This window comes from Oncorhynchus gorbuscha, linkage group LG09, assembly GCF_021184085.1.
Source record: "Oncorhynchus gorbuscha isolate QuinsamMale2020 ecotype Even-year linkage group LG09, OgorEven_v1.0, whole genome shotgun sequence".
NCBI lineage: Eukaryota > Metazoa > Chordata > Actinopteri > Salmoniformes > Salmonidae > Oncorhynchus > Oncorhynchus gorbuscha.
This window is the reverse complement of record NC_060181.1, coordinates 60,420,255-60,434,227: the sequence shown is the minus strand read 5'-3', so window position 1 is coordinate 60,434,227 and position 13,973 is coordinate 60,420,255. Positions and strand designations below refer to the sequence as shown.

Below are 13,973 nucleotides of genomic sequence, written 5' to 3'. Positions count from 1 at the left end.
GGAATAATGTGTCCCTGAACAAAGGGGGGGGGGGTCAAAATCAAAAGTAACAGTCAGTGTCTGGGGTGTGGCCACCAGCTGCATTAAGTACTGCAGTGCATCTCCTCCTCATGGACTGCACTAGATTTGCCAGTTCTTGCTGCGAGATGTTACCCCACCCTTCCACCAAGGCACCTGCTAGTTCCTGGACATTTCTGGGGGGGGGGGGGGCTAGCCCTCACCCTCTGATCCAACAGGTCCCAGACATGCTCAATGGGATTGAGATCCCGGCTCTTCGCTTGCCATGGCAGAACACTGACATTCTTGTCTTGCAGGAAATCACACACAGAATGAGCAGTATGGCTGGTGGCATTGTAATATATAATAATATATATAATATATATGCTATTTAGCAGACGCTTTTATCCAAAGCGACTTACAGTCATGTGTGCATACATTCTATGTATGGGTGGTCCCGGGGATCGAACCCACTACCCTGGCGTTACAAGCGCCATGCTCTACCAACTGAGCTACAGAAGGACCACATTGTCATGCTGTCATGCTAGAGGGCAGGGTAGCCTAGTGGTTAGAGTGTTGGACTAGTAACCTGAAGGTTGCGAGTTCAAACCCCCGAGCTGACAAGGTACAAATCTGTCGTTCTGCCCCTGGACAGGCAGTTAACCCACTGTTCCTAGGCTGTCATTGAAAATAAGAATTTGTTCTTAACTGACTTGCCTGGTTAAATAAAAGGTAAAATAAAAAATAAAAAAATAAATAAAATTATGTCAGGATGAGCCTGCAGGAAAGGTACCGCATGAGGGAGGAGGATGTCTTCCCTGTAACGCACAGCGTTGAGATTAGAGATTAGACGATAAACGCAAATCTGACAAAACTGCGACTTGTAAGTGAAGAGCACTTTTTGCCAGTCCCGTCTGGTCCAGCGACGGTGGGTTTGTGCCCATGGGCGACGTTGTTGTAACGCACAGTGCTGAGATTGCCTGCAATGACAACAAGCTCAATACGCTGTCCATCCTGTCTCCCTGTAACGCTGTCATAGGCATCTCACAGTACGGACATTGCAATTGGCCACATCTGCAGTCCTCATGCATCCTTGCAGCATGCCTAAGGCACGTTCATGAGCAGGGACCCTGGGCATCTTAGTTTTGGTGTCTTTCAGAGTCCGTAGAAAGGCCTCTTTAGTGTCCTAAGTTTTCATAACCGTGACCTTAATTGCCTACCTTCTGTAAGCTGTTAGTGTCTTAACGACCGTTCCACAGGTGCATGTTCATTAATTGTTAATGGTTCATTGAACAAGCATGGGAAATTGTGTTCAAAACCTTTACAATGAACACCTGTGAAATTATTTGGATTTTTAAGAATTATCTTTGAAAGACCGGATCCTGAAAAAGGGACGTTTCTTTTTCTTGATGAGTTTATTAGTTCGCCCAAATCCCATTAGCAGAGATTCAGCACTGTAATTACAATGAGCACTTTTAACTCTCACAGTTACTGTAGAGTGATCAGGGTTGGAAAAACAACGATGGTCGAAGCTCTGTAGCATCTGTTGCAGGTAAAGTGGTCACAAAGGGCATGGCTGCTCAAGAAAACAGCATTTCAATATGTCATAACAGCTGAACGATTACGTGGGAAAGTTATGCACCTTTCAAAATGATTTTATTCTGTTTTAACCACAAGTCTCATTCAGTCACACCAGATAGATATCAATTCTACTCGTATGAAAATGGGAGGCACTACACAACAAGACAACCATCAAACCGTGTGTGTGCAGAGATTTTACGCAATGTGATATGACAGGTCAACAGAGCTTCATTGATGGCCTGCCTGACACACCTAACACAGCATCAAAGGAAGTGTCCTAAATCACCATGTCAGATTACCTAGCCGGCCCTACTGTATCACTTCACTGAGAGGTTGCTTGCCCCCTGTCCGTTAGAAGTAGTAACGAGGCTAAATCAGATGGAGGAGATGTAAGACTACATGCTAAACCTATCCATCCCACAGTGTTACACTGGTGCAAACATCAGCAGGTAGTTCAGAACTTGTTAAGAACTTGTTTTCACATTAAAGGGTCATTTGTTTGAATTATCTATAGCCAAATGTAAATAAAAAATAAAACGTTTCCTATTGGGTTAACATATAAGGTTCACAGTCCATGATGCCTTCACCCCACCCCCCCAACAAAGCAGAGTCAACAGGATTGGTAGTCACCGTTCAAAGTAAAGGCAGTCTATGGAGATAATCCCTGTCAAGAAGTCCTTGAAGACAGTTTTACAACTAGGCAACAGCCAAAACAATGGCTTAAGTCAAACGTTTCACTCTTTAACTGATATTACTCTTACCAGATAATGAAACAGTTTGTGATCGCGTCATAGCAGCAGATAAGAAGCATTGTTAGAGGGGATTTCCTTAGAGTTAATGGAAGGATTTAAAAGCATACACAGGGATTCTTTGGTGTTCTGTTCTCTGAACTGGAGGACATGTTAGGACCAGATCAGGATCTGAAAGAAGAATCGTGAATTACTGTGGTGGAGTGAATCCAATGCACAAACCCGGATTACACAAATAAAAGCTACTACTGTATCATAGTGCCAAAATCTCTTCTATGCAATTAAATAAAGACCCAAGTATAAACACAGGCCCAAAACACCCCATATCTATATAATAATACACTCATAATAACAGGAGTGAAACTATTCCTCTGAGACTAATCCTAAACATCACTTATCCCATCATATAAACCGAGGCTTTACCAACGCAATGACAGCAGTGTCTATTCTCTTTCTCTCTGTGGGGGGAGGGGGGGGGGGTTCAGGGCAGCTACTATCTGATTTGCCTCAACCACTCTGACACACACACACACACGCTCTGCTCCACCTCTCCAACCATTGTGGCTTTTCTATGTTACTAATTTTTACAAATGCACGTTTCAAATATACTAAAACACTTCTAAAATAACATTATCCATTTGTCAAAAACATACAGTAACATTCTAAAATAATGCTGACATGCATTGAACATATCATACCAGTGATCATATGTATGGCATAGATCTACAGTAATACTGGATTTTAAAATCAAAGTCTAGAAATATGAAAATATAACAACTTGTCACATGACTAAATTCACAGCTCATGTTCTCGCTCCTCCTCTGCATATTTTGCACTCTGAGCATCATTATGCATGGATGTTGTATGTTGAATAATTCGTCCCAGATGACAGAACATGCATCACACAAACTGCTGCCTGCATTCAAGACATTTCCTTAACTAGTCAATACCCTCCACTGTCTGGCAGACTACAGGCTGCTTGGAAAACTATTTGGGGAAGCAGCTTAAGGCTCTCAGCAAACAGAGACGTTTCATGCAAACTTTTCCAAAACATTCTAGTTTAAAGTTATAACTATAGTTATAAATTAGGCACGCTTATCCTTGTGATGGGTTTCTGTAGAAGTCAAGAGACACATTCAAAATGTGCAATTTATTATAATGTATTAATTGTCTAAAAGTGTATCCCATTTCTAAACCCCTTGTGATAGGTTTCTGTAGAAGTCAAAAGACACAGTCAAAATGTGTAATTTATGAAAAATGTATTCAATTGCCTAGAAGTTTATCCCATTTCTAAATTCCACATTAGCATCACACAAAAGGTTTGATAAAGCAAGACTCACCTACACGTGTTCCCAGTCTAGTTATCTTCATGAGATGAGTCTACAGTCCCAGTAGTAGAATCCACCTACAGTCCCGTGTCAGAAACTGGTCTGAATTCACTCACATCCCCCGGTTGTCAGTGTGGTCCAGTCCTGGTGCCCCAGCCTCCATCCCTCTCTCAGAGCAGAGTGAGTTGAACCCAGCCTGCCTGTGCCCAGTAGAGTCCCTGCCTCCCAGCCAGCTGATTTCCCCCCCATGCAGCAGTTGCTAGGCGATCACTCCACCCCTCCAATCGGACGCTCTCTCCGTTGCAGCGGCACACAGCGACACTACACGCAGCGCAGACACAGTTGGAACTTGCTCATGTGGTCCCAAAAGGCAGGGACATAGGAGGGCATTGCACTATTAGTTAAACCATTAAGTCGTGTTTACACAGAACACAGATATGTATTTTAAGTGCTCCCCTGTCTTGATAATAATACAAAGTTAATACTGGAACAACGGTTTGGAAGAACACTCAGCATAGTTGTACAAAAGGGATGCCAAACATTTGTGTCATCTTCCATGCAGTTGCCTACCCTTCAGTGTTACACCTTCAACAGCACCCATGACGCCATCTCCCAAGCAGGGCATTCATGAAATGAATTATTCAAAATTGCATGTTCATACCTACAGTTGGAAGGAAATTAATCTGACAGTCTTGTATTGGCCAGGCAAACTGGGCCTACAGCAAGGTATTATGTGACATTACATCCAGAACAAAGCAGAAAGCCAACTGGAGTAATAGCTTTTTGGACTCAGCAATCGCTCTTGGCCTCCGATTCTCCGGGGGCGACAAGGAGCCATACAACAAACGTCCTTTTTGATGCCCGGAATACTTTCTCCTTTATTTAGTGAGTTCTGACCCTAAAAGGTTCCGTACATTCAGTACTCCGGCTTCTATTACTTAGCCTCTCTTCATTACATCAACGACAGTGGGCAGATGGGATCTTTGACCTTCCAACTGGTTAGAGCCACACAGGCCTACAGCGTTTGAACTCGGGCCTTGTAGCCAAACAGAGAAATACGTGTTTTTGACAACGTTGTTACAATCACTGTTTTGACACTGCAACCTTTTTCCCTTAAACAAAACGTTCCAGACATGTTTGCCCATGGAAGGAGTGTTCAGAAAGTGACTTTATGGACCTGAAGGCCAGAACATTCAAGGGATAAAAGGTGCTCAAAAAGGTGACCCGTTTTGCATACCCTACTATACCATGAGACATCCATGTCTTCATCACTGGGAAAGAGAAATGGTTCCGTTTGATTATATTTAAAAGCTTACAAACAGGGTTGTCAAACTATTGTAGAATAATTCAGATTTTGTTGTCCCTTTAAAAAAAGGGTCAATCTGCAGTTGCTTCATCCATTTAAAATGTACCCATTGATTCATGAAGAACTTCACTTATAAATGCCTCATGAGCTTAGTTCAACTGTCGTACCCCATCAAAACCCAAAATATAAGCTCGTTTCACTCCGTTTATAAACAAAGTACAGGGTAAACAAACTATTTTAGCTTAAAAAAACATGCTTAAAAACACTCATTTTGATATCATGGATAGTCAGTCCATGTATCCATAGCTCTGTCCATGAATTTGAGAGTGGTTACATATCTCCAGCCCCATCGCTTCAGCTTTTTTACTGAAACAGGCATGGGGAGTACACTTTGTTATTGTTTCAACTGCTGATTGCGACTTTAAAAGTCAATTATCTAAAAACATGTGCACGCCGATTTTTGTTCATGTTCGCATGTGTTCTAGCTCAGACCGTATTTTACATACACTTTTTTGCGTGTGTTCCGCCCACCAATCGGTTGAGACACAACGTGTTTATAAACTTTTAAAATGACATCGATCTCAACCATTTCTCTTTTCCAGTGATGAAGACATGGACGTTTCATGTTATGGTAGGGCATGCAAAACGGGTCACCTTTTGAGCACCTTGAATGTTTTGGCATTCAGGTGTTTTCAGCACTTCTACAATGGGCAAATACATATAGAAGGTTAGATTTACCCAGGTTGTAAATATGTTAGTATCGGAAGGGCTGACCACTGCAAAAATGTATCAAAGAATAAAGTAATAATTGGACGACAATGGAGAAGGGCCAGCTTCACTCCGTGCCATAGAGGGAACTCCCCCCACTACTGCAGTGAGGTAGTAATAAAGAATGTCAATTTATTGGTGTGACAGGAAGAACAGACCATAGCCCCAGGTTGTGAACAGTATTGCCAGTGTTGCATAACTGCTCAACTGCTGCAGCCAAGTTAACCCTGAATCAGATAAAAGAGAGACAGTGAAATTGGAGAGAGGTGTCTGTGTGAAAGGGCCCCTCTGTCAGTTGGTTTGGAGTGAAACAGGGGGAGAGGCAAGGAGATGAGCAGGTGCAGATGGATGTGTGTTAGTGGAGAAGCTCTGGTAAATGTGGACACCTCATATCCAGCCTCTGAGGTCAGGTCTGCTTTGGGGAAACAGAAGAATCATGAATTTATTGGAGAAAGATGACATATATAATCATAATTGTAAATCACAACTTGTTTTTGGTTTTCAATGGGCCAAAATTCACACTTTGACCGGTGACCCCCAAGCCTGGCCTGTCTAAATTGTTTTAGTACACTAGCAATTCTTCTCTGTGAGTGAGTGAGTGAGTGAGTGAGTGAGTGAGTGAGTGAGTGAGTGAGTGAGTGAGTGAGTGAGTGAGTGAGTGAGTGAGTACATCTGATGGTGAATATACAGATGTCGTAATCCCTTTGATCACTTATGGTTCCATCTGATTGAATAAAATCAGCCATGAAAAGCTGATTCTCTTCCAGGTTGAAAAACCATTGTTCTAACGTTTATGCAACGGCTGCGAGAACGGATAAGGAGATAAACAGAAGTGTTGTTGATACAATGAACTCAGTGCTCTTTACTTGTGTATATAGATGCACTGTTCTCTGGGAGGGAATTGGGTCTGCTGGCATTTAGATGTAGTAACACACACACACACTTGCCACTGGTCTTACACTGCCTATGTATGTGGATGACACCACACTTTACAGGTCAGCACCCAAAGCCAGTGAGCTTAAAGTGGTCGCCCACCACCCACCCACTGTCCTGCCTCCAACAGAGCCTCACCTCAACACTGCATGGGCTTGCCTGTCATGCACAAACGCTAATTAGGCATGCCTTTGAACACTGTCACTCCACTACAGCACAGATGTACAGCGTATAATATCGCAGAAAAGTGGGCTACGATAAAATCCTGGGTATGAAAGTGAATCCTATGTGCACCACATGCGAATGGAACAGAGACAGGGATCTGCTGGCTAGAGGCTACTGACCCAGATCGTGCTGTCGTGCAAGAAAGCAAAGCACAAATCACAATTGTGTTGTTTCATTCTCGATGACCGACGGAAGCAGAGAACAAAGTTTTGGGTAAATTGGGGCCTCAGCAAGTGTTCCTGTGTGTGCAGAGCACAGCCCATGTCTGATCTGTTAAATAAACAAGCACATGCCTGCCTCTCCCAATAACATAAGCCAGACTCGGATGTGCAGAGCGGGAGCCATGCCTGATAGCAGTGACAGTTGACGTTGTTGTTGAAGGCGGGAGTCGGGGGAGTAGAGAAAACCAACATTTCATGTTCCAGCAACATTTCTGTGACTGCCACCACCTTCAGTGTCAAGCTGAGCGGGACAGTATATCAAACCATAATCACAAATGGTTTGTGTCCCATTCGCCTCAGCGTGAACGGATGCAGCGCTTTTGAAGAAGATTGACGGAGCAAGATGTACAAATGGGGAGCAAAGGCCATCAGTAGAAATACTTGAATATAAAGTATTTGAAGCGAATATCCACGTACCGTCTGGACTTTTCTTGTGATGTTTTGAATTCAGAGACTGGATGAGAAGTGTGTTCTGAATACTTGGCAGCCATTAATAAATAATACCCAGCAGTTTATTCAGGCTGTGCTGTTCTCAGCCTGTAGCGGTGTTGAGGCCAAGGGTTTCTGCAGGGAGAGAGATCTCAGATGTGTGGGTGGAGTTTTGTGTGTGTGTGTGTGTTTGTGTTCATGCGTGTCAAAGGCCCTCCCTTACCCTAAGCATCTTGTTCCTCAGGGGATGGACCTTGGGCTAGGACAACTCCGGTCAGCACCCTCCCTCCCTCCCTCCCTCCTCCAACTACTACTCTTTGTTTCTTCAGACAAATCATTAATTACAGCTAATAAGCTGTTCAATCATTTTTAAGTCATTGCCCGAGGGAGACCATTTGCCTTTTAATGAGCTTTGTGTTTGACTCCATCACAAAAAAACACACACACAATGTCAAGTCAGGTTGTCTATGCCTCTGGTAGTTAGTCTGCATTTATACAATCAATTACAGCACAGTACAAGAGATATCGTAAACAGGCAGGATATCAAACAACTAAGAAAATGAAGAATTTATAAAGACCTGTGCTGCTAGTAACATGATATCAGGAGTACTTTCTGAATTGCGGCAAGGCAGACAGAAATAAATGGCCACCCCTAGACAGTCTCAAACCAAGGCTCCACAGGAAAGCACAAGCAGGGATGAATTTTCCTATAACAAGATGTGTCTAGCACCTTGACACATAGGAGATTCTCAAAAGAACTGAAAGGGATGAACTCAATCGGTTTTCAATCTATGTTCTGTGCACGTGAGCAAAATGCTGAGTGACAGCATACAGTATAGGACCCACAGTCGTATAGGCCCACACCACAGACAAGCTGACAGCATAATTCATTTAAAGCTTGCCAACGGGAAAGCTCACAGGGTTCACTTTTGATTGCCGTTCAGTCATTCCCAGCTTGTCTGACATCGCTAACTCAGCATGTCAAGCAAAAAAGTCATGATGGAGTGATGTTTTGCTGAACCCAAGGTCTGTCATTGGCCTTGGCTGGAGCGGCTGGAGCAAAGGAGATTGCTATCACTGAACACGATTTACAGCAATTAAAGACATGCTCCGGTACTTTGGTGACTAAGAAAGTATTTTCAAACCTCCAGCTTCAGACTGGATGTGTCAATGTGTAGTTCATACATGATTAATCTATTAGCAGAATTACCGTCTTACCTCAAGTAGCCACAAAATGGTTTTCTTGAAGTTGTGCCACGCCATTTTCCCTAGCAAGAAGCCTCGCAGCGTTATCCAATGAGGTTGCAGGGCCGGGCCCAACAGCTCAGTGGACGAGAGAGAGAGAGCGCGAGAGCGAGAGAGGGGGGGGAATGACGTGGGGCACATATCTGCACGCGACATAGTACGCAATTTTAGGGGACCACTTTTGGCTCATGAGTACTACTTTCAGAATTACTGGCTCAAAGGTATACAAAAGTACCAGATAATCTCTTTAAGCACGGAGCTGTGAGCTGCTACCTCCAATGACTAGGCTGCTTTAGTAATAGGAAAAAGTCAATGAAACACAAAACATTAACATCATAGCGGGGGAGATGCAGACACATCTCTAGACACTAAAGAATGTCCATAAAGAATGTCCGATATTGCTCGTCCTAATATTTATACATCTTAATTCCATTCTTTTACTTTTAGATGTGTGTGTATTGTTAGATACTACTGTACTGTTGGAGCTAGGAACACAAACAATTCGCTATACCTGCAATAAAGTCAGCTAAATATGTGTATGTGACCAATCAGATTTGATAACAGCCAAAATTGCTGTATGCCGAGACAAGCTGTTGTTTCACCATCACAAGCTCCCTTCCCATTTGAAAAGTTTGAACTCATCAAACAAGTAGATTCATCCGTAGATATCATTGTAAAGCGGAAATAGTTTGAAACGAACAGCCCGGAACATAACGACATAGTCATCCAAAGTCCTGAGCTGAAACCATCTTTAAATCAAACAGAAAGCTTTATCGACGGTCATTATATCACTCAGTACTCCTTTTATCCCTGCTCTAAAAAGCTAACTGCAACCGTGGGTATTAAATATTATCTGAAGACAGAACAAAAACATGCCACATCAGTGAAGCATGAGCAAATGTACAATGATGATGTTGCTGCCTGGCAGTTAAAAGCCTTTTTCGGTAGGCTCACCTCAGACCAACCTTTCAGGAGAGCTTATTCTCTGGATAGAGATAGTAGTATTTCCATGTGGTTGTCCACAGCCTAAACACAGTAGACTACATCCAGACAAGGCTCAGATTCCAGTTCAAGTGAGGAGGACCAGCGAGTGACATACAGTCCATAGTTTTAACACTAACAGCCCCCCTGCCTGCCCTCTGCTCTCAGAGGAAACCAGCTCTCTCACTCAGGAAGCTAGTGTAGTGGATCCACCAGGACAGACAGGGGCCTCTGGACAGTGTGGCACCTCCATCCCGGCCAACTCAGTCCTTAGTACCTTCCTGTACTGCTGGGGGGGTTGGAGGGTGGGGGGTAGGGGAGAGAGGAGCTCAGTGGAGCAGGAAGGGACACAGTGGCAAGAGATATAGCTGTCTAACCTGCTGCGGAGACATTCAGATATCATTACTACTCTTCAAAAAAATAATTTCCCATTGAATTATTATGCCCAGAGTACAAGGAATAATGTTTCACACATATGGCAAAGAATCTTCGCAGGGGCACTATTTTTCCTAGACTAATTGGAGAGGAGAATGCCTCCAAATGTTGACTTAAATGATGAAGCGAGCGATCGAACCACAATTGTAAATGTATCCACACAACATGAAGAAGTGCACTGAATCTCTATAACACTGCACCTCCCCCTAGTGGTCAAAAGGTCTAATGAAACTCTAAACAGATGCTTCACTGAACTACCGCTAAAGAAATACTATCCCAATTAAAATATATTTTTTACAAAAAGGCTATTTCTTGTGGTCTACTTTAAGAATTCATGTGCTGCTCACATGATCTATACACAGTGTATAAACACAAGTCAAAACCAATGCCTCAGAGACACACCTCAAAGGGTAAACAACTTACCAGCAATTCTGCATGCTCACTTTTGCAGAGATCAAAGAAAATCCCAGAATATAGAACCCCCACAAAGCCTCATTATTTCCAGTGTGGGTATTATCAGTCCCCTGATAATTAACTACAGCTACTATCTAGGTAAGTCATACTGGATGGTGAATTGAAAGCGTGAATCCACAATAGTGAGGAGTACTGCAGAGGTGCTTACCTCCCACAGAGACTTGAACTCCCTCTGGTCAATGCGGAGGAGTTCACTGAATTCCCGGGTAACAATGGTGGCGTGCCGAGGGGTGTTATCCAGGATCGACTCCCCAGAGTGCAAATCGTAACCGCATCCTACAAGAGACACCAAAAAGCATCTCTTCTTGGATGGTTCCTCATTGTTTTCAATAGGAGACGACAGGGGTGGGGGGGGTAGGAAGGACTACGCTAATCAAATGTGTTTATTCCCTTTTCAAATGGGCCTCATTGAGAGGCACTCAAAGTGCTAGGTACGGGCAGTGATCAGATCACGCCCAACGGTGGGGCGCAATCTAGCAGCACTGAACACTTGCATTAGACAAAGGGCTTCTAAAATCACTCCAATCAACACAGGGCCAGGCAGACTTGGACATACAGGTCACTGGTAATGATAGGAAAAGACTCCTGGTGTTCCCAAGGTTAGCATTTTCAGATATAAATCATTGTGAAGTAGAGTGTCCTTTCTAGTTGACTCTTCAGATGAGCTCCAGGGTTAATGTGCATCTTGATCTCCTCATGCACATGCTACAGAGCAGTTCATCCTTTTTGACGTGAGAGGAGACTAATAGAACTAAAGGTAGGATTATTGGAAAGATTTTCACCCATCTCAGGCAATACATAAGGAATACCGATTACTATTGGACACACCTCTGATACAATCGTTAAATACCAAATAAGATAGGCGTATGACAAAAATATGAACATTAGCTATAGTACAATTTATTTTTGGAACCAACGAATCGATTGGATACAGGGGCGAGTGATTTAAATTGCAAAGAAAAGTAATTCACAGTAAGTCAGAGAAGTGGTTTTAATATGCCATTTTGTTTTGCAATCTTGTTCACTTGCAATCTTTTACACCATCGACTGTTTATGGCATCTATTCAATAAATACTATTGCTTTTTCATTAAAAGGGGTATAATTACAGGAATAGTCAACCGTTCTTACCTGATGATTTGCTGTCTCTGACACTTTGACATCAAGTGAGCCAAAGAGGACAGCATACCAGCTGGTACCAATATCTCCTTGACGATATACTAGAGAAGAAAATACATGATGTGAGAACATATTTTTAGATATGCACAGAGTAAGAGTTGCTAACATACTGGTCTTTGAACATAATTGCAAGACTTACATGTGACGCCTCTCTCCACACAGGCATATCTGTTGTAGGAGGCTAGGGTGGAACCGCTCAAAGACCTTCACACATTTCAGCCTGGCCAGTATGATGTCCACATCTTCCCCAGAGCGCTCAGCAGGTCTGAACCGAGAGGAAATATCCTATCAGTCAGTTATTCAGCACAACATTAGAGAATTAGGAAAATAACCCTGTATGACGCGAGCTCCTGTCACCTTAAACATTCCACTCCGTTCATATCCTCCCGTTTAGTGTAAAAAAAAACAACAATTGCAAATGTCTGCTGATGTTTGATCATGTTGCTAACGTTTTCAAGCATTTTCCTATATCTGTATCGCTAAATGTGATTTTACGCCCTGATATGTTCAAATGTATTATGTATTGGCCATTGATATTGAAACCAGTGAAAGGGATGCATTATTAAGTGAGAAATTCCAGTTAATTGATGAAATAGGCCTACCTGTTTAGGTGCATTTTGGAATATCCCAGATGGGTTTGGGCATTTAACCTGTTCAGGGTGCTCATTTAAGGAGGGCTGGAGTGATAGGTTGTCCCAGTGTTCTCTAAGCCTCGTCCGGGGTTTGGCCGGTGCAGGCCGTCATTGTAAATAAGAACGTGTTCTTATCTGACTTGACTAGTTAAATAAAGTTTAGATAAAAATGTCAGTGTTCGTCAAAGTCTTGTAAATATTAATGGCTCCAGCACACCTTCTGCACGTGCAAATCACTACAACTATTTTCCACGTGATTCTGTCTTGACTCCTGATGCTTCACACCCACTGACAAGACTTTGTAGGGTCCACTATCTTACCGTCACATTACTTTGTGGAGTCACTTTCCACAGTAAAAGCAGCAGAATATTTCATCGAGCAATAGCCTGGGGGTGAAGTGTGCAAAAAAACATTCTTGACACACTTTCTACTCTCTGACGTTGAGATAACTTCCCGGTACTGATCAAGTGTAACAAGATGCCTGAAGCAGAGTCAGAAAGATACTTCCTAAATGTGAGGACACGGTTGCATATTCAGCTATTCCCATTTCCTGTCATTCCCTGCCGAAACGGCGCCAAATTGTATCACGTGAGTTAAAACTTTTCATCATGACATATTATGGCTGCTTATTCTGTACCCTATTAGCCAACCATGGTATCACATAATACATATTTGAGAGACTACCTGTCTTGGTATTTGGTATTTTTCTTCCTGTTACGTTAATGCAAGAGTAGAACAAGGAAAATATGAAATGCTATATTTAGCCATTCACATTGTATTTGCGCTTACATTTGGTGGGGAAAGTGACAGAGGAATTTACAATTATACAACCAAAATCTAGTCAAAAAGTCTGTGTTGTAAATGTCAAATATCTACATCATAAGGTGAGCCATATTTGCCTGCAGGTGGCGATAAGCCACACCAAAAGCAACTAAAGTGCCTAGTACGCTCTTCAGTGACAAAGGGACATTTACTGTGTAAACACATCTGGCAAGCGAGTCACACGGTCGTGTGGCTGATGCACTCTCTCAGATGGAGGTGAAAGTGCCGAATGGAGAGACCACTGAGGAGGTTTCCCTGGCGCGCTGGGGCCTCTCTCCTTCCGGTCTCCTGCAGCCTTATCCACAGCTCGGTAATCAGAGCAGCCGCCAGAGGGCATGGAAAACCATGTCTGCCCCCGTTTTATCTCTCTGTGTTAGAAATAACCTGTCAGACAGGAAGCTTTGCACCCTGTTACCTTGGGCAAAGCTAGAATGGCAAGTTTAAAGCTCTAGAGCAAATCAACAGTGAAACACCACGTCCTCCCACCTGTATCACCTAATAGTTGATGCAATACATATCCTTTCTCCTTTCCTGACAGGTTCCTCACCTTTACAGTGCTGTTCCATCACATAGTTTACATTTACACATTTACACATCTCACTTGATTATAAGAATCAAATGAGTAATGTATTTCTGACCAAAGGTTATAATCTGCATGAAGAGTAGTGCA

The 13,973-nt window shown here is 42.9% G+C and overlaps 1 protein-coding gene across 8 annotated transcripts in view; it reads right to left on the bottom strand.

Annotated features, from left to right (window-relative positions):
- The window catches only part of LOC124043863 (rap guanine nucleotide exchange factor 4-like), a 47,454-nt gene extending 34,491 nt beyond the window's left edge, over window positions 1–12,963 (bottom strand). Inside the window, exons 1-4 of one of the 8 annotated variants that reach the window (XM_046362948.1) lie at window positions 12,452–12,963; window positions 11,989–12,114; window positions 11,802–11,890; window positions 10,821–10,948 (exon numbers count right to left, since the gene is read on the bottom strand). The gene's annotated coding sequence lies outside the window, so the exon portion shown is untranslated. Of the gene's footprint in view, window positions 1–3,667; window positions 3,874–9,736; window positions 9,916–10,820; window positions 10,949–11,801; window positions 11,891–11,988; window positions 12,115–12,451 lie in introns of those variants that run through there. The other 7 variants (XM_046362945.1, XM_046362949.1, XM_046362951.1 and 4 more) reach the window with 7 other exon arrangements.
- Between the last annotated feature and the right edge of the window lie 1,010 nt (window positions 12,964–13,973).